General features: G+C 38.5%; 1 protein-coding gene, 1 long non-coding RNA gene and 1 other non-coding gene across 3 annotated transcripts in view; all 3 read left to right on the top strand.

Moving 5' to 3' along the window:
- The window catches only part of Gramd1b (GRAM domain containing 1B), a 273207-nt gene extending 262512 nt beyond the window's left edge, over positions 1-10695 (top strand). The window contains exon 23 of the mRNA XM_078047200.1: positions 7832-10695. The gene's annotated coding sequence lies outside the window, so the exon portion shown is untranslated. The remainder of the gene's footprint in view (positions 1-7831) is intronic.
- On the top strand, positions 194-340 carry LOC120890158 (U12 minor spliceosomal RNA). Its single transcript, XR_005734406.1, has one exon. It is a non-coding gene; the product is annotated as a U12 minor spliceosomal RNA (small nuclear RNA).
- An 850-nt stretch (positions 10696-11545) lies between the features above and the next one.
- On the top strand, positions 11546-14750 carry LOC144377214 (uncharacterized). The gene is made up of 2 exons (XR_013437963.1): positions 11546-12901; positions 14170-14750. It is a non-coding gene; the product is annotated as an uncharacterized LOC144377214 (long non-coding RNA).
- The last annotated feature ends 8281 nt before the right edge of the window (positions 14751-23031 follow it).

Here is a 23031-nt window from a genome sequence, read left to right on the forward strand (position 1 = left end):
CAGTTTTGCTTTAGAGAGTGTATGTATTAAATACATTTGAATTGCATTTACATTATAATGATCTTATGTTCAGTTAAAATCCCAAAGCATCTTTCCTCAACCTGGTGTAGAGTTAGTTTGAACTTGTGCAGGGTATTTTAGAAAAAATTTTAATGAAACTTTGCATTTACTGCTGTTAACATTGATTAGTTGTTTGCTTTAACCTTATAAGTAAAAAAAATAAAGATTCAGGGTGATGACTGATTCTTCACTGCTAATGTGAAGTAAATTTTTGAACTGGTAAAGTTTTCCCCTAAGGTGACCTGCCTATTTTGCAGAATGCCTGGGAATGATCTGTCCATTCCTTATACACTAAAAAGTAAATTGTTCTATCTCTTTATACTTGCAAGGAACATAAGTAGTCCCTAGCATAGGTTTCCCTTTGACATCTTTATAGCATTAAAGTGACCAATTAAAAAAATTTATTAGTTGCAAGGAAGTATCACATTTATTGAATTCTGATTCAGTTACCCAATATCTCTATCTTCTTTAGCTTAATTTTTGTCTCTTTGACAATCACTTGGTCTCCACATCAGGTTTTTAAAACAATGAATAGCAAAAACAAAAACTAAGAGTCCTTTGACATGCTCCTAAGGCTTCAGTTTAGCTTAACAATGAGCTACTAATTAAAGTTCTTTAGTAGGTTGCTCAATCATAAATAAATACCCAAACATATCTTCTTACTTAAATAAGTACAGTATGATACATTTTGAAAACTTAGAGGAATAATAAAACATAGGAAAGAAGTAGGATCAATGCTTTACTTTTACATGGAAACAGATTTTTAGTAAAACAGTTCAAGTCATTTCAAGGAGGAATTAATCTTTTTCATTATGTTTCAAACTATTTTTATCCAAACAAACAGGGATATTTAAAGGGGGAAATCTAGGGTTAGAAATTTAGAAAGAATTGTGATTTAATTTCAATCATCTTGATATTCTATGTTTTTATTGAAAAAGTCTCATCGAGATTGAAATAGGGTGACTGAGATATTTTCAGTCCAATAATTCTATCAGGTGCCATACACTAATCACAGCAGGCTTAGATTAGCTTTATTAATTTCTTAATTTTTTTAGATATACAGATGGTAGAATATATTTTCACATATTATACATACATGGAATATAACTGATTCTATTTAGGATCCCATTCTTGTGGTTGTAGATGATGTGGAGTTTCACTGGTCATGTATTGATACATGAACAGAAGAAAGTTGTGTCTGATTCATTCTACAGTCTTTCCTAATCCTATCCTTCCTCCCTTCCCTTCATTCCTCTTTTTCTAATCTAGTGATCTTCTATGAATGGATGTGGGAGTAAGAGTAGTATCCAAGGAGTGAAGAGCTGAAGCCAGAATCAATATAAGGAACAGAAAAAGAATCATCAGAGAAATAGGAGAAGGTCCAGCAAGATGCAGTACTACAGTGGCCAGGGAGAAGGAGCCTCAAGACTTGAGGGACATTCTCCTCCTTCGAGGAGATTCCAGCTATTAATGCTCAGAGGCGAGACGAAGGAAGAGGGTGGTACAGAGCCTGAGGGGTTCAGAGATTTTGAGATGGAGGCCACAAAAATGACTGATAAAAGGAACAGTGGCATCTGAGATAGGCAGAGAGAGGTTAGCTTCCCAAGGGAAGAAACTCATTTCTCTGCAGTTACTGGGGAGGAATGAGAGGCAGCAGTAGTGCCAGTGATATTATGAGTAAAAAAGGGGACATTAAGATGCACACATATTGGCCTTGGTAAAGCAAGAAGCCATATTATCCCTTGAGTAGGGAGGCCCTTAGGGAGGCCCAGGAAAACATGGGGATAGGGAAATGGCCCAAATCACTGGAAGTTCTTTCTTGAAACATAGAAGAATATTGAGAAGCATTTCAGGATCAATGCACACCTGAAATAAGAGTCAGGATGCAGAAATCAGAGCCCAACCTCGGCAAGTCAAATGACCTGCTTTTTCTATTCGAAGTAGATTTTCCTAAATACTGCACACTCCAATGGGACAAGGAGACAGAAGAAACATGTTTACTTTAAACTGTGGCCAGTGAGCACATACAGGATTGAACGATATCAGCTCCCCCCACCCCAGTGATTCCCCCATCCTTCCAGCCAGCTGTGTGGCATTGTCACCAGCCAAGGGAAGTTTGGGATTAGGACAGGAAACAGTGACATTATGATTAGACTATGTAATCCCTTCCTGGATTTTCACATGGTAAGAAGCTGATGAGTAATATGGGACCTCTCCCAAAATGTTTGTTGAAATATATTGAATTTCTTTTTAAAAAATTCTTTATAGTTATATACAATTTTTAAAAAATTTTTATTTTTTATTAGTTGCTCGAGACAATACAATGATTTTGACATATCATACATTTGATTCAATGGAGTATGAATTCTCATTTTTCCACATGTAAAGATTGCAGGATCACATTGGTTATACAGCCATGTTGATACATACAGCAATACTAGTGTCTGTTGTATTCTGCTGCCCTCCTTATCCCCCTCTCCTTTCCCTCCCCTCCCATCACCTCTCTCTACCCAATCTACTGTGACACATTTCTCTCTCTTTTTTTCCTTCCCCCTCACACCATCATATATATATTTTTTATAACGATGAGGGTCTCCTTCCATCTTCCATGCAATTCCCCTTCTCCCTCCCATTCCCTCCCACCTCTCTTCCCTGCTTAGTGATAATCTTCTTCTCATATACAATTTTTATATAAAATTTTTAAGTTATATATTCCTTTATAGTTATATACAATTTTTTAAAGTTATATATTTTTTTAAAGTTATATAACCCTGACAATTCCCAAAGCATGGAACACAGTTCAGTCCCCAGCACTTCCCAGCCCCTCTCCTCTATCCTGCTCCCTCAACTCCATTGATCCCTTTTCAGTTACAGTGTATTTTTCTTATTTTTATTTTTTAATTTAGGGTCCTCTAGATACACCTGATGTGAGGACCTACCATGCCACATCCATGTCATTATCCATGCCATGTACATACAAAAATTTGGTCAGATTCATTCCACTGTTCTTTGCCATCCCCCTTCTTCCTCCTCCTCAATTCCCTTCATCTACTTTACTAATCTTTCCTCTATTTTGATGAAATTCCCTCTCACTTTTTTTGTACCTCTCCCCCTATTTTGGATTGGCTTCCCCATTATCAGAGAAAACATTCGGCCTTTGACTTTTTTTGGATTCTCTTATTTCCCTTAGTGTAACAGTCTCCAGTTCCATCCATTTACCGGCAAATGCCATAATTTCATTCTTTTATGGCTGAGTAATACTCTATTGTGTGTGTGTGTGTGTGTGTGTGTGTGTGTATATATATATATATATATATATATATATATATATATATATATATATATATTACATTCTCTTTATCCACTCATCTGTTGAAGAGCCCCTGGTTGGTTTCATGGCTTGGCTATTGGGAATTATGTTGCTATAAACATTGATGTGGCTGCCTCATTATATTATGCTGGTTTAAAATCTTTTGGAAATATACTGAAGAGTGGGATAGCTGAGTCAAATAGTGGTTTCGTTTCTAGTATTCTGAGGAATCTCCATACTATTTGTCAGAGTCGTTGTATTATCTGCAGTCCCACCAACAGTGTATGAGTGTACCTTTTCCTCCACATCCTTGCCAACATTTATCATTATTTACATTCTTGATAATTTGTATTCTGACTGGAGTGAGATGAAATATTGACATAGTTTTGATTTGCATTTCCCTAATTTTTTTTCATATATTTGTTGACCATTTATATTTCTTCTTTTGACAAGAATTTGTTTAGTTCTTTGCCTGTGTATTCATTGGTTGTTTTGTTTTTGTGGGTTTTTTTTTTTTTGGTGTGTATTAAGTTTTTTAGTGCTTTATATATCTTGGAGATTAATGCCCTATCTTTTATTCTGTAGTCTCTCTCTTCATGCTCTTAATTGTTCCTTTGCTGTGCAGGAACTTTTTAATTTGATGCCATCTCACTTATTAATTCTATATTTTCTTCTAGAAGTAGCAGGGTTTCTGTGTTTAAATCCTAGGTCTTTGGTCCACTTTGAGTTGAGTTTTGTGTAGGGTGAGAGATAGAGTTAAGTTTCATTCTACTATGTAAGGATTTTCAGTTTTCCCAGCACCATTTGTTAAAAAGGCTATCTTTTCTCCAACATGGGGTTTTGGCACCTTTGTCTAGTGTCACATAACTGTATTTATATGGATTTGTCTCTGTTTCTTCTATTCTATGCCAGTGGTTTAGTCAGAGCAATCAGGCAAGAGAAGGAAATTAAAAAGATACAAATAGAAAAAGAAGAGCTCAAATTATCTCTGTTTGCTGACAACATAATCCTTAGTTTGAAGACCCAAAACACTCCACCAGAAGATTTCTAGACCTCATAAATGAATTCAGCAAAATAGCAGGATACAACATCAACACTCATAAATCCTCCAGTGATGAGTCTGCTGGAAAAAAAAAATAGGAAAACCATCTCATTCACAATAGTTCATAAAAAAATACATGTGAAATAATCTAACATAAGAGGTGAATGCTCTCTACAATGAAACCTATAGAACACTAAAGAAAGAAATCAAAGAAGACCTTAGAAGATAGAAAGATCTCCCATGTTCTTGGATAGGCAGACTATTATTGTCAAATGGCCATACTACCAAAAGTGCTATAGAGTCAACTCAATCCCCATCAAAATTTCAATGACATTCTTCACAGAACTAGAAAAATCAGTTTTTCTGAAATTCATTTGGAAAAATAAGAGAGAATAGCCAAAGCAATCTATAGTGAGAAGACTGAAACAGTAGGCACCATAATACCTGACCTCAAATAATACAAGAGCTGTAGTATTAAAAACAGCATGGTATTGGCACCAAAACAGGCTTGAGGACCAATGTATTGAATTTCATTTGAATGATTAGGAAATCACAGGTTTCCTGACACCCAAGAGGGCCATGCCCCCTTAACAACCGTTCAGTGAAGAAGTCAGTGTCACCCTGATCTTGACAAATCTCTAGGAAGCCCATGCTTATGTCTCAGGGAGAATGCTGTCGGTGTTTGGTTTTGATAAGCCAAACATGTGAATAAAGAAAGTATAATTGGTGATTAAGTACTTTAAGTTTCCCACCAGCAAAGTTATATTTCAAGTATTGCTAATAGTAGCATAATTTTTAAAAAATCTTTTTTATTTGTTCTTTTTATACATGATAGTAGAATGCATTTTGACGTATTATGCACACATGGATACAACGTCCCGTTCTTCCAGTTGTACATGATGTGGACTTACATTGGCTGTGTATTCATAGACGAACATAGGAAAGTCATGTCCAATTCATTCTACTATCTTTCCTATTCCCACTCCTCTTGCCTTCCCTTCAATCTTCTTTGTTTAATCCAAAGTACTTCTGTTTTTTCTTGCCACCCACACCCTTATTATGTGTTAGCATTCACATATCAGAGAGAACATTCCATTCCGCCTTTGGATTTGGGGGATTGGCTTGTTTCACTTAGCATGATAGTCTCCAGTTCCATCCATTTACTGGCAAATGTCATAATTTCATTTCTCTTTATGAGTAATATTCCATTGTGTGTGTGTGTGTGTGTGTGTGTGTGTGTATATATATATATAAAATATTTTCTTTATCCATTCATCTGTTAAGGACACCTAGGCTGGTTCCATAGTTTAGCTATTGTGAATTGAGCAGTAGCATAGCAGAATTTTTAAATGCATTTCTGGCATGAATATGACTACAATCATTAGGGCAGGAGGAATGAAAAGTGTCTCAGAGAACTAAGTGTCAATATTATCTTTGCTACTGATCTAAATCTTGTTGTTGTTTGGGAAAGGGACAATATTTGAGTGATGATTAACTCAATGCTCATCAAAAACACTGAAGAAGGAGGAAAAGAAACTACAGAAAGAGTCCAGGTGATAGGCAGGAGACCATGTCTTAGGCCGTCTGCTACTCTGAGACAGTCTTGACTTTTCCACCAACTTTCCCTGAACCAATTCATATTCTCTTTCTCTGGTACTGAGAATTGGACTCTGGGGTGCTTTACCATAGAGCTGAGTCCCAAGTCTTTTTTATTTTTTACTGTGAGACAGGGTCTTACTAAGTTGCTCAGACTGGCCTCAAACTTGAGATCCTCCTGCTTCAGCCTTCTGAGTCACCAGGACTAAAGGTGTGCACCATGCCTAGCTCCAATTTTCTCTTAATAATTGTCAGATTCTTAAGTTGTTGGGAATACAACAGAGATAAAGTGCATGACTGTGACTTAAATTTTGTTAAGCCATATAAACTAAGAAGTATTAGATACCTATTCAGATAATTTCTTTAATCCTTACAGAGATATGCTTAGCTGTTAACTTCATCATGATGTGAAATGATCAGCTTTTCACGATTTATTATTATCTCCATTTTATTATTTTCATTAGCAACATCAGTACACTCATCATCATATCAATTTTTGAGGGCATACTTTGGCCCCAGAACAATGGTATGTAATTTATTAGATTAACTCTTTTAAAAATTCTCATAACTATTTTAAGAAGTAGGCATAATTATTGTGTTCATATTGGGGAGGTAGAAAGAGGAGAAATAAATACAAGAGAAGTTAAATGAGTTGGGTATTCAAGTGCATGTGGCAGAACCATGACTCAAACCTAGAGCTCTTTGCCTCTGAAATCCTAAAGACTCAATTTCTTATAATAAGATCTTCACCATCAAATGATATTTCCAAATATCTGGAAAAGATGGTTCCAGATATTTCCATTTCAGTCAGGAAGTTAATGATTTGTATAATTTGAAGTTCTCAGGTACGTGCTGTGTATGCAAACATGTATATTTTTGTCTGAGGAAAAAATAGAAATAGCTCCTTTACTCAAAAAAAACTTCTAGTATGATGGAAAAGTATGTATTCAAGAAAACAGACATGAGAACATCTAATACATATTTAATTCATTTCTTCTTCTTTTTCTTTGTTGATCTCTTTTTCATAATAGTTTTATTTTTAAGACACACTACAGATCATTTCACTGAATTTTTATAACATACCTGTGGAAAACTAGGGACTAGTCTTCTATTTTGAAGATGGCAAAACTGATAGCTGAGATATTACATGATCTGTGTACTGTTACATTTCACTTGTTCATTCAGAAAACTTTACTGAGTTCCCACTCTATGCCAAGTACTGTGCTAATCGCTGGCTTTGTTTTTCCTAACTACTGAAATGGTGGGGTAAGGACAATTATACATAGGTGACGGGAAAGGTGGGATCATAGACTTGAAGCTGGGAGGAGAGGACTGCTGGGAAAGTTTTGAAAGAGGTAATATTTGAAGACAACTTGGGGGAAAAAAAAGGAGTGGAATTTCCTAAAGAGAAGAAAGGGAAGACAGGAGGTTAATGGGTGCTCTGAGAATCCCCTTGCAGATGTAGTTGGCATTCTTGTGGTTCCTAATTTGGGGTACATTTCACTGAATGAAGCTGTTGTTTTCAAGGAAGGTTGTGATTTGAAGTGGCTGAATGGAATACTGGAAAAGAAGGTGTTTTGGGGGTGACTCTGCTTGCAATCTCTCTGACCTTGGGCAAATTATTTCATTCCTCTGAGCCTCAGTTTCTTCTGACATGAAATGAGAATAATAATACTCTCTACTTCATGGTTATTTATCAGAATTAAATGAATTAAACATGTCTCTATTTGTCCCATAGCATACATTTAATACACATGATTTTGTCCCCACTTTCTCATAAATAAAGAATTGACATTATTGCCATCTTTATTTTTCCCCCCCAGGGAACTAAATTCAAGAAAAGCCGAATAACTTGGTCACTCCACTTGTATGTGACAGAATCACCATTCTTGGTTTTCCATTTTTTTATTTCAAGAGAAATGAAAACTCACCATTCTCATGGACCCGGACTTCCTCAGTTGCTTTGAGGCCAAGAAGGGCCCAAAACAATAACTCTGAAACCTACAGATAAAAGGGAAAGGCCTCTATCACAGACCTTCTGAAACGATAGCATCATTTTTAAGAGTTATTGCATTTTATACTTGCAAAAGAACACGGTGACATTTGGCAAAGACATCGTACTGGACATTGTATCCCAGAATGCTGGATGAGGTCAGGTTGAAACACCTGACAGAGTGGAGCAGCCGCCTCGTTCCTCCATCCTGCCTCAGACCTGTTCTTCCCTGCCCTCACTCCATCCATGGTGATGCCTCCCACAGCTACCATAGCACACACTTCTGTTCTTGTCAAGCAGCCATGTCACTGGATACTCTGGGGGTCTGACTTCATGGCTTGTTTGTGATCTCCCTCCTGGAGCAAGAATTTTCACTCCAAATTCCTACATGGGGAACTTGAGAATATTCTCCCCCTTGCCATAGTGGTAAAGATGGCCCCACTTCCTCAGTGTTCCCATCACTTACACAGTGGCAACAGGAACTCACTCACCTTCTGAGTGAATAAGAAACCTACATAAGACAATGAGCATGAGAAACATAAATGCAGTTTTCCTCTGTGCCAGCAGGTTTTTATTTTCTCAGGGTAATTAGGGCAATTTTTCATGCATCTCTGAATCTGCAGACCTTAGAAAAAATACATGGAAAAATAGTATTTAAGACACAGTCTAGCAATCTGTATACGGGGTAAAGTTGGGAGTTCATAACCCACTTGAATCAAACTGTGAAAGATGATGTATTAAGAACTGTGTAATGTTTTGAACGACCAACAATAAAAAAAAATAAAATAAAATAAAAATAAAAGTCCAAATAAATAGAAAAAAAAAAAAGACACAGTCTACAACAGGGAAAAGACATTGGTGGTGAGAAGCTGGTACTTTCACAAAATGGTTATGATACAGAGCAGATTAAAAATAAGATCCACTGGATAGAAGAACATGTAGGTTGCATCCCAAACAGTAAAAAGGTACACAAAGAAGGTACATTTAAAACAGGTTGTGAGTAAAGATAGAGTTTCCACAGGAAAGGACTCAAAATCATGGCATTCTTTTCAGGAAAACAGCATCAACAGAAGCCAAGAGGCTTAGGAATTTCAGGCATGCGATGGGGGAAGTGAATGATATATTTTATCTGAGGACTGCAAAGATGTAGGTAAATAATGTTGGATAATAGTGGAAAGGCAAAATAATGCCTATTTAAAGAAATCTGGATTTAGTTTGATAGATAACTGGGGATAACTGTGAGTGAGGTGATATAAAATGTGTTTAAGAAAACAATCTGGCAGAATAGGAAGCATGGGATGGGGAAAATGTAGGAAAATGATTGTAATAGCCATTATGAGAGGGCAGGAGGGACTGGTATAGGGCCGGAAGAGTGGAAGACATTTGACTCTAGAGCAAATGTGAAGCTACAATTCAATGGAACTGGCGACTGGACAAGATGTGGGCACAGGAAGAAATCTCTAGTCATGGAAATGTATGCCAGACATATTTGTAAGTTACAGAGAGAAGAGCAGGAGTGGTGATTGAGGGAGAAAAAAAAATGATGGTTCTCAGATCATGTTTGGTATGTTTTAGGTTTTAGGTGTTGAAATTTATTTAGTGATCATTGAAGTCATGGAAATGGATGTTTATGAGAGAATCTAAAGACATAGGACATCTGAGCATATCTAAATTTAGGAGAGTAGAGGAAGAAGTGGAGCCAGTAAGAGAGGGAGCAAAGGGAGGTGCTGTTCCGTGTCAGTGGGAAGCAGTACAGCAGAGGTGATTGGGAGAAAAGTTGGCTGGGAGATCTGGTAATTAGAACCTCACTGATGATCTTAGGAGGAGTTTTAGTAAAGGAGGAGTGAGAGGGAGAAATACCTAATGGAAGAAGTTATGAACTCATGTCACAGAGACAAACCCACATACCTACCTATATGGCAGATATTTGATATTTGACAAAGGTGCCAAAAATATACCTTAGCTGGGTGCAGTGGCATACACATGGAATCCCAGCTGCTCTGGAGGCTGAGGCAGGAGTATCGAGATTTCAAAGTCAGCCTCAGCAACTCAGCAAGGCACTTAGCAACTCAGTGAGACCCTGTCTCTAAATAAAATACAGAAATTCAGGCTGGGGATGTGGCTCAGTGGTTGAGGGCCTCTGAGTTCAATCTTCAGTACCCCCCGCCCCTCCCCCCACCCCCCAAAAAAAAGAAAAGAAAAAAAATACCTTGGAGAAAAAATAGCCTCTTTAACAAATGGTGCTGGAAAAACTGGATAGCTATATGTAGAAAAATGAATTTACATCCTATTTCTCACTCTGCACAGGACACAAATCTAAATAGACCAAAGATTTAGAAATTAGACCAGAAACTTGACAACTGATAGAAGAAAACACAGGCCAACAGACCATTACGTAAGTGCTGATACCCACTACCTTAAGACCCCCAAACACAAGACACAAAACCAATAATCAATAAGTGGAATGCCATCAAACTAAAAAGCTTCTGCACAGCAAAGGAAACTATTAAAAGTATGAAAAGAGAGCCTACAGAATGGGAGAAAATCTTGGCCAGTTACTCCTCCGATAAGGGATTAATGTCCAGGATATACAAAAAAATAAAAAAAAAACTTAACACCAAACAACAAATTACCCAAACAATATACGTCAAAAGAATTAAACAGAAATCTGAAGAAACGCAAATGACTGACAAATATATGAAAAAAATTTCAACGTTTCTAGCAATTAGGGAAATGCACAACAAAACTACATTGAGGGCTGGGGTTGTGGTTCAGTGGCAGAGGGCTTGCATAGCTTGTGTGAGGCACTGGGTTTGATTCTCAACACCATTTATAAATAAATAAAGGTCCATTGACAACTAAAAAATTATTTTAAAAATATATGTTGAGATTTCATCTCTAGTAAGAATGGCAATGATCGAGAATACAAATGACAATAAATGCTAGTGAGGTTATGGGGAAAGCAATGTGTACATTGCTCGTGGGATTACAGACTAGTACAACCACTCTGGGAAGCAGTATGGAGATTCTTCAAAAGACTAGCCATAAAACCATCACATGATTCAGCTTTCACACTTCTCAGTATTTTCCCCAAAGGTCTGAAATTGGCATATTACAGCAATACAGCCATTTCAATGTTTATAGCAGCATGATTCACAATAGCTAAATTATGGAATCAACCTAGCTGCTCATCAATAGATGCAGGAATTAAAAAATTGTGGTACATATATACAATGGAGTTCTACTCAGCCAGAAAAAGAAGTAAATAATGGCCCTTGCCTGTAAGTGGATGGAAGTGGAGAATATTAAGCTAAGTGAAATTAGCCAAACTCAGAAACTCAAAGGTTGAATATTTTCCCTCATGTGCAGCAGGTGGAGTAAAATAAAGGAAAGGGGATGGAAAGGGTAGGTAACATGAAGAACCAATCATATGTAAATTAATAGGTGAGTGAAAAGGAGTCTAGTAGAGTAGAGGAAGGAGAATGGGAGAGGGGAGGGAAAAGGGGGAGGGAAACGTGGGGGATCATGAATTGAAATAGATTTCCATGCACATATGTGTTTGTCAGGATGAATCCAACTACTATGTATCACTATAAAGCTATAATAATAATAATGATGACGACGATGATGATGATGATGATTTAAAAAGAAGTGTTGTCACAAAACTAGTGAATATAATTGTTTTCATCTGATAGTGGGAATGAAGAAGGGATATGGAAATGATGAGTCTTTAGGACAAGTATGAGGTTTCTTAGGTAAGGTCATATAGGCAAAAGCTGAGAAGTCAACCAAGAAGGAAAGGTGGAAGATGGAAGAGAAGATAACTGTTGGAGGAGCACAGTACCAGGAGGAAGGAGGGCTTGGGTCAAAAGCACTGGTGAGGGATTCGTCTTAGATTTATTGAGGGGAGGATGAGAAGGAAGAGGAAGGGTATCCCGAGATGTTGAAGTAGGAGGAGAATCAACTCAGATCAGAGAGAAAAATATCTCCGTGAAAGGGGAAGTAAAATCGTCTGCTATGAGTGGGGAGCGAGGCAGGGTTAAGAGAACGGAAGAGAGGTGGGAAGTGGAATGATAGGTCAGTTGAATGAAAGTAGATATGAGTATCAGTATGCTCAACAAAGAATAGATTTGGGATGGATCCAGTCCAAATGACATCAAGTTTTCTTTGTAACAATTGGAAACCATTCCTGAAGCCTAGGGACTGGCATGGTGGAACAGAAGTTCAAGGTGTCAAGGCATCCTGGGGGGGTGGTGAGTATGTGAAATGGCTAATCAAATGTCAAGTCCAACAGACATGAGATGAAGGGAGAACTCAGAGCCAGTGGCAGTAAAAATAAGAAGAAATTTTAAGGGTTGCAAGCAGTTGGGAAGGGAGGAAGGGCAGGGGAGGATGGTTAGAGAGGATATCTGGGGGACTGGCATCTGCATGTGGAGCCACACTGAGGGATAAGCAAGTCTGTATTGTGGGGCTTTTTTTTTTTTTTTCTTTTTGGTACTGGGGATCGAACCCAGGGGCACTTTGTCACCAACCCACATCCCCAGACACTTTTATTTTTTTTAATTTTTAATTTTATTTAAAAATTTTTATTTGGGCTTGGGTTGTGGCTCAACGGTAGAACGCTTACCTAGCAAGTGCGAGGCCTTGGGTTTGATCCTCAGCACCACATTAAAAATAAATAAATAAAATAAAGATATTGTGTCCAACTACAACTAAAAAAATAAATATTTTTTAAAAATTTATTTTCTTTTTAAATTTTATTTTGAATTGTTTAGGGCCTTGCTAAATTGGTAACACTGTCTTTGAACTTGTGATCTTCCTGCCTCAACCTCTAGAGTCACTGGGATTACAGATGTGTGCCACCAACCTGGCTACTGTGGACTCTTTCTAAGTGACAGAGGTGAGTTGCTGATGTCTGGCACTGGAAGAGATCAGAATTTGTAATGTGATTCTTAGACTTATACACTTCTGTTCAAATTCAACTAGTTTTTCCACAAGTAAATATTGCTGCCAGAAATGTATTTCATTTTATTAATTTATTAATTATTTTTACATTTACTGACTTATTATAAAGGATGTGGATAAAGAATTGCACAAGGTAAGGTGTAGGAGAAAGGGAGTAAAGCTTCTATGTAGAAGATAGATAGATACATAGATTGATTTTTTTTTTAAAGCTATAAAGGGGGCTGGGGATATAGCTCAGTTGGTAGAGTGCTTGCCTTGCATGCACAAGGCCATGGGTTCAATCCTCAGCACCAAACCAAACAAAAAAGCAATAAAGCACCTGGGCCTGTAATCCCTGAGACTCAGGAGGCTGAGGCAGAAGGATAGCAAGTTACCTAGAGAAATGTCTTAAAAATAAATAGGACTGGGGATTTAGCTAAGGGGTGAACTGCCCCTGGGTTCAATCCCCAGTGCAAGAGGGAAAAAAAAAAAAAAAGCAAAACAAAGTTGTAACTTTCAAAGAGATAAAATAGAGACATTCGGTCTCACATCTAGGTAAGTCAAGAGTTTAAGAACTCACTATTTGTTCTGCTGAACTAGATCAAAAGTTGATAGACATTTTATAGGTCTCTGGAATCAAAAGAAAAAGAACATATGAGTCCAGAATATCATCATCAGCAAGTATAGCTGGTGTACCCAATGCTGATGGTGGGGACGAGAAGAGAGAATAGCTGGCGGAGAAGCTGCCAAGGCGGGTGATGACAGGGAGTTGGTAGAGAAACTCCGGAAGGATGCAAAAAAGAAAAACGAGGAAGTGACTAACCTGAACACCAAAAAGGAAGCACACAAGCATGGTCCCAATTCAGCCTTCAGCCAGGAGCACGGTTGATGAATGCTTCCCTTCTTGGGGCGCTGAAGGAAACAACCTACTTGGGGGGTGGGATTACCAAGGGTTCAGTGTTGTTTAGAGCCAGGGCAGGGGATAAGAAAAAGCTCTGTTAATAGAAGCAAAAGGACCAAAAGCAAAAAATGGGGAAACTTTGTACATAAAAGAGCAAAACTGAGTTTGGATAATATCATAATTCCTCTGTAATCGCCATTTATTACGCATAAATAGAACCCAAATAAATAAGTATGGGTTATTATCCGTCCCAAAGGGCCTAGAAGGCTCTGAGGTGGAATCAGCTTTCAGAGAGAAGAGAGATTCCTCTTGTTTTCATGCAGGAAGGAAGAGACTGCCCTTGGCCCTTGAGTGACTAGCTGATGTGGAAACTAGGAAACTGCTGCATCACAGCCCACCACTAGGGGGCACTGCTCTGGACGTGACACCTTCGGGACCCAAGTGACCCCACCTAAGAGGACTCCAGCACTTCCTTGCGACTGGCCCAAAAAAGGATGATTTTGAGTTTTTGAACTAAGTTGGCAGAAAACCTTACATTCCTTTAAATCCTCTTTTCTATAATCAGAAAGTAACAAAACGAACACCTAAGCCATACAGATAACAAAGATGGCTTGAAAAAGAAAGATGACTAAAGAGTCTACTTCACATCCTGGGGTTAAAAATTCTGTTTTTACATTGCAAATGCCATGAAAATGTTTTTTTATTTATATTTATAACATATGTATTGACCTCTGAATTGTGAAACATTACATATATTATCTCATTTAATCCTCCCAAACAATCCTAACAGGTGTGCATTATTGTTAATATTTAATAGCATATTCATATAAACATATTACTGTAATAATTACCATTAATAATATTAAATAATGATGGAAGCCATTATTAAAATTATTAATTACTATGCACATTTTACTTTTGAGGAAAGTGGAGCACAGAGTGGCAAAGTAAGGTCAGCAAATCACACAGCTAATAAATTGGGAATCTGGGATTCAAACTCAAATTTGTCTGACTCCAGTAGCAGAATGGTTTACCGCACTATCTTATACCACCTCTATTTGTACCAGGAAACCTCTTGCAGACAAAATAAACATGAGATGATGTTAAATAGCAGTAGAAAAAACTTGAATTTGGCAAAGGAAGAAATTCCTTAAGGACACTAAGTCAAGGATAGAGAGTATTTTTCTGGAGTGGTTTTAGGTCTTGTCTTTTCTCTTTCTCTCCCTTCCTTCCCTCCCTCCTTTCTTCCTCTCTTTCTCTGTCTCTCCCTTCCTTTCTTCTCCACTCCACGACCCCAAGAGAGTAACTTAACAGTTAGAAATTTGTTCCATGTGATGTAATCTATTACTTTTGTTCTATGATGCGTGCCTGGCAAGTCTCAACTTCCACTTTTTAACTCCCTGCCTCAATTAACTTGAAACCCCTCAGTTGACCTGACCCTAGTGGTGGCACATCCGCAGGTTTCCTAGAAGTTCCTGTCTGGGCAGCCTGACACTCATTCTAATCAAGTGAGGTAAGATGAGCATTCTAGCAGCTGCCAAGTTGGAGAGCTTTATTTAGATTCTCTCTCTTTCTCTCTCTCTGTCAAAAAAAAAAAAAAAAAAAAAGGCTCTCCCTGCTCTCAATTTGCATGAATGTATCTGTTCCCAATGAGACAGGGATGATTGAGACTGGAAGACTCCACTGAGCTGTGGAACCAGAGCCGCTGATTGGAAGCACTCTGGCAGGCTGAATTTGTAAGTGCGGTGACAAGAACCCAGCTCCTTAGCAGACAATTGGCAGCTCCTCACCTGACAGGCTCCTGCTGCTCGTTGGTTTTTGTCTAGCTCTGAGTTTGGACCCTCCAGTAGACCCCAGTCATGATGTCACTTTGTCCTTCATCTGGGCATAGCTAATCTTGTCAGCCAAGACGAGGACATGACTCTTTCCAGGATCCAGGCAGTGGAGGGGCAAAGGTGGATAGAAAGCTACCCTCAAGTGGCTGAGTGAGAATAGGGACCTTCAAAGTTTTGTTTTTGCAAATAAAACAAGAAGAAAGGATGATAAACTGTAACAGAGTTTAGGTCAGATACAGTACAAAAACATTTGATTCTAAGATCATTTTGAAAATTAAGCTAAACATGTCTTAGGTGAATGAAATCAATATCCTAAGCAGTTTTTAAAAGCTTTATTTTCTTGCTTTTTTTTTTTAACCCTTTACTACGTTTAACAGAAAATCTTCAAAGAGAATATATCTCAATGAAATTAGGAAAGAAACACAATGGAGGAAAGCTAGAACTAAAGTGTGGCCTAGTTCAGTCCAGTCTCGGCTGGCCAGGTGTTTTGCAGCCTACAAAGTTACATTATGGAGGTCCAGCATACCCGAGTCTGAACTCTCCACTGGGTGGATGGATTTCAGCAATAGGGACAAGAGCATGGCCGCTGGTGGGGGGGACGTGGGTGCCCTGCAGTGGTTGCCTGCAGGCTACTCTTTACAAATATGCATAGCAACCAATTTCCGGGGAAAGTGTTTCTGAAGAATCCACTGGAAGAGATCCACCCCTCCCCCCAAAAGTACATGCTTGAAGAAAAAAGTACAGGCAGATGAGAGGATCCTCCTGATTGTGTGCCTGCCCTACACCTAAGAGTAAATCGTTACTTGTATTCCAGAAAATCAAGTAAAGTCAAAATATGAATCATGATAATGACATTTACCAAATTTGAATTACATTCTGGGCAGTGAGTATTAATTTTTTTAACCATTTCACTAACCTTGTGAGGTAGACGTCGTGTTAACGTTTTGTCACCTCCTGATGAGAACAACTTAGAGAAGAAAATGTTTATTTTGAGCTCACAATTTTAGAGGATTCAGTTCGTGGTCAGCTGACTACATTGCTCTAGGCTCAAGGTGAGGCAGAGCATCCTGGTGGAAGAGCATGGCGGAGGAGTGCAGCTCAGGACATGGTGGTCAGCAAGTAGAGAGGGCCAGAGTGGAAGGATCCAGGGACAATATAATCCCCAAGGGCACGCCCTCAGATCCCTATTTTCCTTAGCCACATCCTACCTGCCCATAGTTATCACACATTAATCCATTCAAATGATTAATCCATCAAATGGATTAATCCACTGATTAGGTTACAGTTCTCATAATCTAATAGCTTCACCTCTGAACATTCCTAAATTGTTTCACATGTGACTTCTGGGGGATACCTCATATTCAAATAATAACCAAGGTCATTATGATTATGCACATTTTACAGATGAGACACTGATGGCTAACAGTGTTGAGGAATTTGCTCTGGGTCCCATTATTGCTAATGGTCAAAGCCCAGGCCCTGTCTGATCTGGAGGGGACTCCACGGTCATTGCTTTCAATCATAGCTTGTCTCTGCTCCTCTCAGGGATAAAACTTTCCCTTTCCTTTCCTTTTCTTTTTTTCTTTGTATGTGTTGTACCAGGGATCAAACCTAGGTTCATTTTACCACTGAGCTACATCCTTAGCCCTGTTTATTTTTTATTTTGAGACAGGGCCTCACTAAGATTCTGAGGCTGGCCTTAAACTTACCATCCTCCTGTCTCAGCCTCTGGAATAGCTGAATTACAGGGATGTGCTACTGTGCCCAGCAAGGAGCTTCTTCTGACAGATGAATTTCTTCTAAGTATTCCCATTAATGGTGCAGATCATAGTTAATTCCCTGGATATCAAGGTGATCCATGCACCATCAGGCCACTTAATAGAATTATTGGAAAGTAATGCCAAACATCTTCCTATGTAAAATTTTAAACTTGATCTTTCATGATCCAGTTTGCATCCGTCATAGGTTTTTCATCATAGATTTTCACTCAGATGTATTTATTTAGTATTCATTATATAAACGGCATCAGGTCATTGCCCTGGCTAGCACTAAAGAAAGGTAAAGAATGTTCTTTGTTCTCAAAGATTATGATATACCTGGGTAAATAAAGCTAATAATCTAAATTATATCATACTAATATTAAAATCCTTCAGTGCTTCCCCATTTTAATTGGAGTAGTGTGTTCAAAAAGGCTTCCTTTATTCTCCATCCCATCATCTTAGTGTTTACCTAGACATGCTGAAGGCTGATTTATTGCATGTATCTATAACTTCTGCTCTTGGGCTGTTTTTCTGGCTATGAGTGTGAATCCTACAGAGAACAAGCCGGAAGCACCAGAGAATCAACACCCTGAGGAGCATAGGGATTGGTTAATGAGAAGCCCAGTTTCCTGGCCTCCTTGCATGTTCTATCTGTACAGCAACCCAGAGCTGTCATGGGATTGAGACACAGGTGCCCCGAGTGATAGCCTGTTCAACACACCCTATGTTGACTTACTTTTCTCCCCTATCACACTCACCTAAATAAACTGCAGGTGCACAAACTGTCTCAGGATTTGCTTCTGAGGAGCACAACCTTTGTGGAAGTCCCCGTGTGGTGTGGTCATGACTTTCTCCCCAACCTCTATTTACAGTACACCCCTTTTGCTCATTAGGCTTCAGCCACGTTGGCTTTTCAAGTGTTTTTATTCTCTTTCTGGGTGTTCAAACCTGCTGTTCTCTCTCTAGGAGTTGCTATTTTTTTCTTCTTTCCAGAAGTGGCTTTTTCTGATCTTCCATATCTATGGTTAAATGTCACTCCAAAGAGACTACCTCTCCCCACCCAAGCAAGACCCAGGGTTCCACACTGCGTCCTGGTCTCTGCATTCATGGCACTTACCACTGTTGGCTGTGTGCAGCTGTGTTTAGTGATACATGGTCTGCTTCCTACATGACTATAAGCTCCTTGAGAGCAGAGACACGTCTGTTTTCTTCACTATCTTAGATCTAGAGTTTACTACAGTGTCTAAAAAAATAATTTGCATCCACTATATATTTGTAGAATGAATGAAAAATACTGGAATATAAGGCATTTTGAAAACAATTAAATAGGGCTCTGAGGTACCCTGGGTAGAATAAAACTGGAAAACATGAGAGAGGATGGGAAGGCTTTGTGTAGGACTGTCCTCAGCCTTGAAGAATAAATAGGATTTGCAGATGATACGTGGAATTTGTCAAGCACTTGTTGGATGCTGACGTTGTGCCAGGCATTCTAATGATGTGCCTCTCACAATGCATTCTCTGCTACCTTGCAACCTTGCAAAAATGACTCAAATTTTAAAATTGGAAGCAACATAAAGCTCAGAAGATTAAATAACTTTTCCATAACCACAAAGCTAGTAAGTGACGGTGTCATTTTTCAAACCCGATTCTTCCTTTTAGCAAAGCACATTCTTTTCAGCAGTATTTCAAAATGTATATGTGTTGATCCTACAGATCGCTAGGTGATGATGTATGGATGAAGTAGAGCAAACCATCTTCACTCCCGGGAAACAGGAGGCATCTGACCCAGCAGCTGTAATCAGCTGCGTGCGTGTTGTTACATCATGTGTGATGAAGTGAAAGAGCTCTGGGAATATTAAGTTATTTATAAGCCCAGAGACTATGTTTCTGCATCTATGAGCAAGGCAATTATGACATTTGTCTTGCTTACTTCATTGGATGGCTTAAAACTTAAATAAATATGAAGACATATTTGAAAGTGCTTTGTAAATTTCAAGGTTCCTTCTTATCATTCCCTATGTCTGTTAAAATCACCCTGCATGCATATATTATTAGGAAATAGCAATGAAGAACTCTCATACCTTAAGTAAAATTATTGAATGAGGTATGGAAGGTCAATGACAAATAACTTAAATCATCTGTTTGATTCTGTAATTCTATAAAGTTCTGCTGAAATCAACTCAGAAAAGAAGGACAATAATCAGTTATATAAAAAAAATTTCTTGATACTATATGTTTTTACAGTAAAAACAACCATGGAATTTTATAGACAACAAAGACTGATGATGTTTAGCAAATATAACTGTTGAGAGTAGATTCTTTGGGGATTTAGCTAAATGCTAACTTTCCATTTTCTTGCTTTTTCATTAATAGATACTTAAAATACAGAGTACAGACACCCCTAGTTGAAGAGTCTGTCAAATAAGAAAGGAGTAAAGTGATGATGTTCTTTTCCAACTCCCAGTGTTACATACTTCTCAGAACCACTGACAATAGCTGACCGTAACGCCATTGTCATCACATGTTTTTCTTTGTCTCGCAGCAGGTCAAATGGTTCTTTGTGTATTTCCACATTCATCCCCAGGTTTGCAGTAAATGTCCCTTGGTTCTAACTACTGCCCACTCCTAGAGGCTGGTGTTAAATTGTACTTGCATCAACTTGGTCAATCTGAGAACTGTATTTCCCAGAATTCCCTACCCTGGATGGTTTCAGTATAGAGTTATCCAAAAGAATTTGTATAAGATTTGGAAGGCCAAAGAGAAGGAGCAGCCATTACACTCAGAAGTTCATCACAGTTGTGTTGTCAGATAGAGTGATGGGAGTCTCACAGATCCCCAGCTGGTTCTTGCTTGCCCCTCCTCTGCATTCTGTTTGTCTTCCAGGCTCTTGGCCCTGATTATCCACAGCAGCTCCAGGCTTAGCTGTGCAGCCACTAAACTGCGGCTAACAGAGAGGCCACAGTCTCCCATGGACTACTCCATTCTTCTCCCTTTTGTGTTCCTACTGTATCAGGTGGACATGATTAGTTTTTCTCAGAATTCCCTACAGGCCTTGTCTTGTCCACCTGTGCCAGGGTTCTGGACAGACTTCTTCAGGACTTTTGTTTTTCCTGCTTCTCCAATTCTCCCTTCCATACCTTCACTTCCTCATCACCTTACAATTTTGTATCTTATTCCTACAATAAAGTCTAACATTTGACAAAGTCTAATTCTTCTAGTAGACCTCTCATATCCATAATACGGTTGTGCTGTTTCTCTGACTGTACTGTGACTGATACCCTATTGATGCTGCATGACGTTCTAGAGGTACTGATCTTGAAGGATGGCAATCTGGCTAAGTTTTAAATAATCAGTGAGTATTTGCCATAGGTAACTAGGATACCTGGTAGTCAAGGGCATGTAATGGCAAAATAATTACTTATTTATCTGTAGTTACCTGGTAAGAAGTGTTTATAGAAAGGCTCTGAGCCAAGCATGTTGGTGTCACCTGTAATCCCAGCAACTTGGGAGGCTAAGGCAGGAGTTTGAGGCCAGCTTCAGCAACTTAGTGAGGACTTATGCAACTTAGCAAGATCCTGTCTCAAAACAAAAGATAAAGAAGATGGGAATGTGGCTTAGTGGGTAGGTATCACTGGGTTCTATCTCCAGGCAGAAAGTAAGAAAGAAGGAAAGAAAGAAAGGCAGGCTGGCTTTGGATGTTCAAAAAGCTGCTGCCATAGAAAATGTAAGTGTAAATGAAGGCCTACGGTGTTGATTAGCTTTCCCTAAGTTTACTAGAGGATTTAGAGGAGGAAAATAGTGAGATTAGGGGTTAAATTCCCAGCTCAAGGATCAGGTAGAGTCAGAAAGTTTCTGAGACTTTCCTGACATGAACTTTTATCTTAGCATTGAAATTTTTGAAAATTAACCCAAAGTTGAATCTTTCAAGTTGTTGAGTTACAACACAGTCTTCCACACCAAAGTCTCGACTTTATCATGAGAGACTCTGCAAGGTTCTGAATTCAATCAGTGGGGCCCTAAAGACCAGACTGGGCCATGTGTGAGGATTCAGAGGAAGCTGAGAATACAAAGCATCAACATTCTGCTGAATCTCCTTTGCTATAGAAATAGCTTTTCCTCCCCCAAGGAATTCTTTTTGCTTTGCCTGAAGAACTTGCAATGGCCTCTCCATAGGTAACCATCTAGGATAGAACCACTGATTCTCCTCAGGAATTGCCTTGACTACCATCAGTGTGTCCAGATCTCGACACAGACTCAAGTTCTGGCAGGCCCAGGGCAGGGGTGGGGATCAGGCACAACTGGGATCCAGAAGTTACTACACACACAAAATAATCCCAAGACTTTGACAATTATAAAAAACATTTTGTAATTGATTTTCTTTAAAAAATATTTGACAAATAAAGATTAAATATATTCAAAGTGCACAATGTGATGACTTGGTGTACGGTTGATCCTTGTTATCTATGAGAGATTGGTTCCAGGACCCCAACAGATACCAAATTCTTACATAAAACGTTGTCATATTTGCATATAACATACACAATCCTCCCATATACCATTAATCATCTTTAGATTACTTTTAATACTTAACATACATGCAGTTTCTATGCTATATTGTTTAGAAAATATTTAGAAGAACAAAATTCTGTATATGTTCAGTGTAGACACAAATTTATTTATTTATTTATCTATCTATCTTTTCTTTCCATAGTTGAATTCATGGATGCAAAACTTACAGATATGGAAGGCCAGCAGTGTATGCACTGTGTCATGATTACCACAATCAAGTTACTTAGCACATCCATCACCACTCCTGCTGAATATGGGGTCTTCAGAACTTGTTCTTACAACAGAAAGTTTATATATTGATCATATCCCCATTCCCCACACTCCACAGCTCCTTACAACCACTATTTAGTTCTTTTTATTTATTCTTATTTTTATTGTTTTCTCCTTTTTTGTTTTATATAATTTTTTTTTTTTTTGTGCTGGGGATTGAACCCAGGACTTTGCACTTGCTGAGCCCCTAGGTGTTCTATCATTGAGTTATACCCCTATTCCTACACTACAATTTTTCTAGAAATTCAAAAAGTTTTGACAAATTTTCTTGAAAAAAAAACCCTGAGGAATATGATTGTGAATAGTCATGTCAGGGTGAATTTATTAATATGGGTACACTGAACAGAGATGCTGCATTCAGGGTTTTAGCTTGAATGACTGGAAGTGGCTCTAGGTTTGCTTTGATGGTTGGATCTGTGCAGAAGACATGTTTGAAAATGATAGTGTATCACTGTCATTAGAGACATCGCTTGCAGCTGCTGTTTCAGATGTGGTTTCTTTACTGGAGCATATCAACCTATCACCTGGAGCTGGTATGCAGCTATTGATCCAGCAAATGCTCCCCCTCCACCTCTAAACATGTTAGTGGAAACCACCAGAAGCAAATTATCATTTTTTTAAAGAGAAAAAGAGAGGAGAGAGAGAGAGAGAGAGAGAGAGAGAGAGAGAGAGAGAGAGAGAGAGAGAGAGAGAGAAGAGACAGAGAATTTTAATATTTATTTTTTAGTTTTCGGCGGACACAACATCTTTG

The sequence above is a fragment of the Ictidomys tridecemlineatus genome, chromosome 4 (assembly GCF_052094955.1).
Source record: "Ictidomys tridecemlineatus isolate mIctTri1 chromosome 4, mIctTri1.hap1, whole genome shotgun sequence".
Lineage (NCBI taxonomy): Eukaryota > Metazoa > Chordata > Mammalia > Rodentia > Sciuridae > Ictidomys > Ictidomys tridecemlineatus.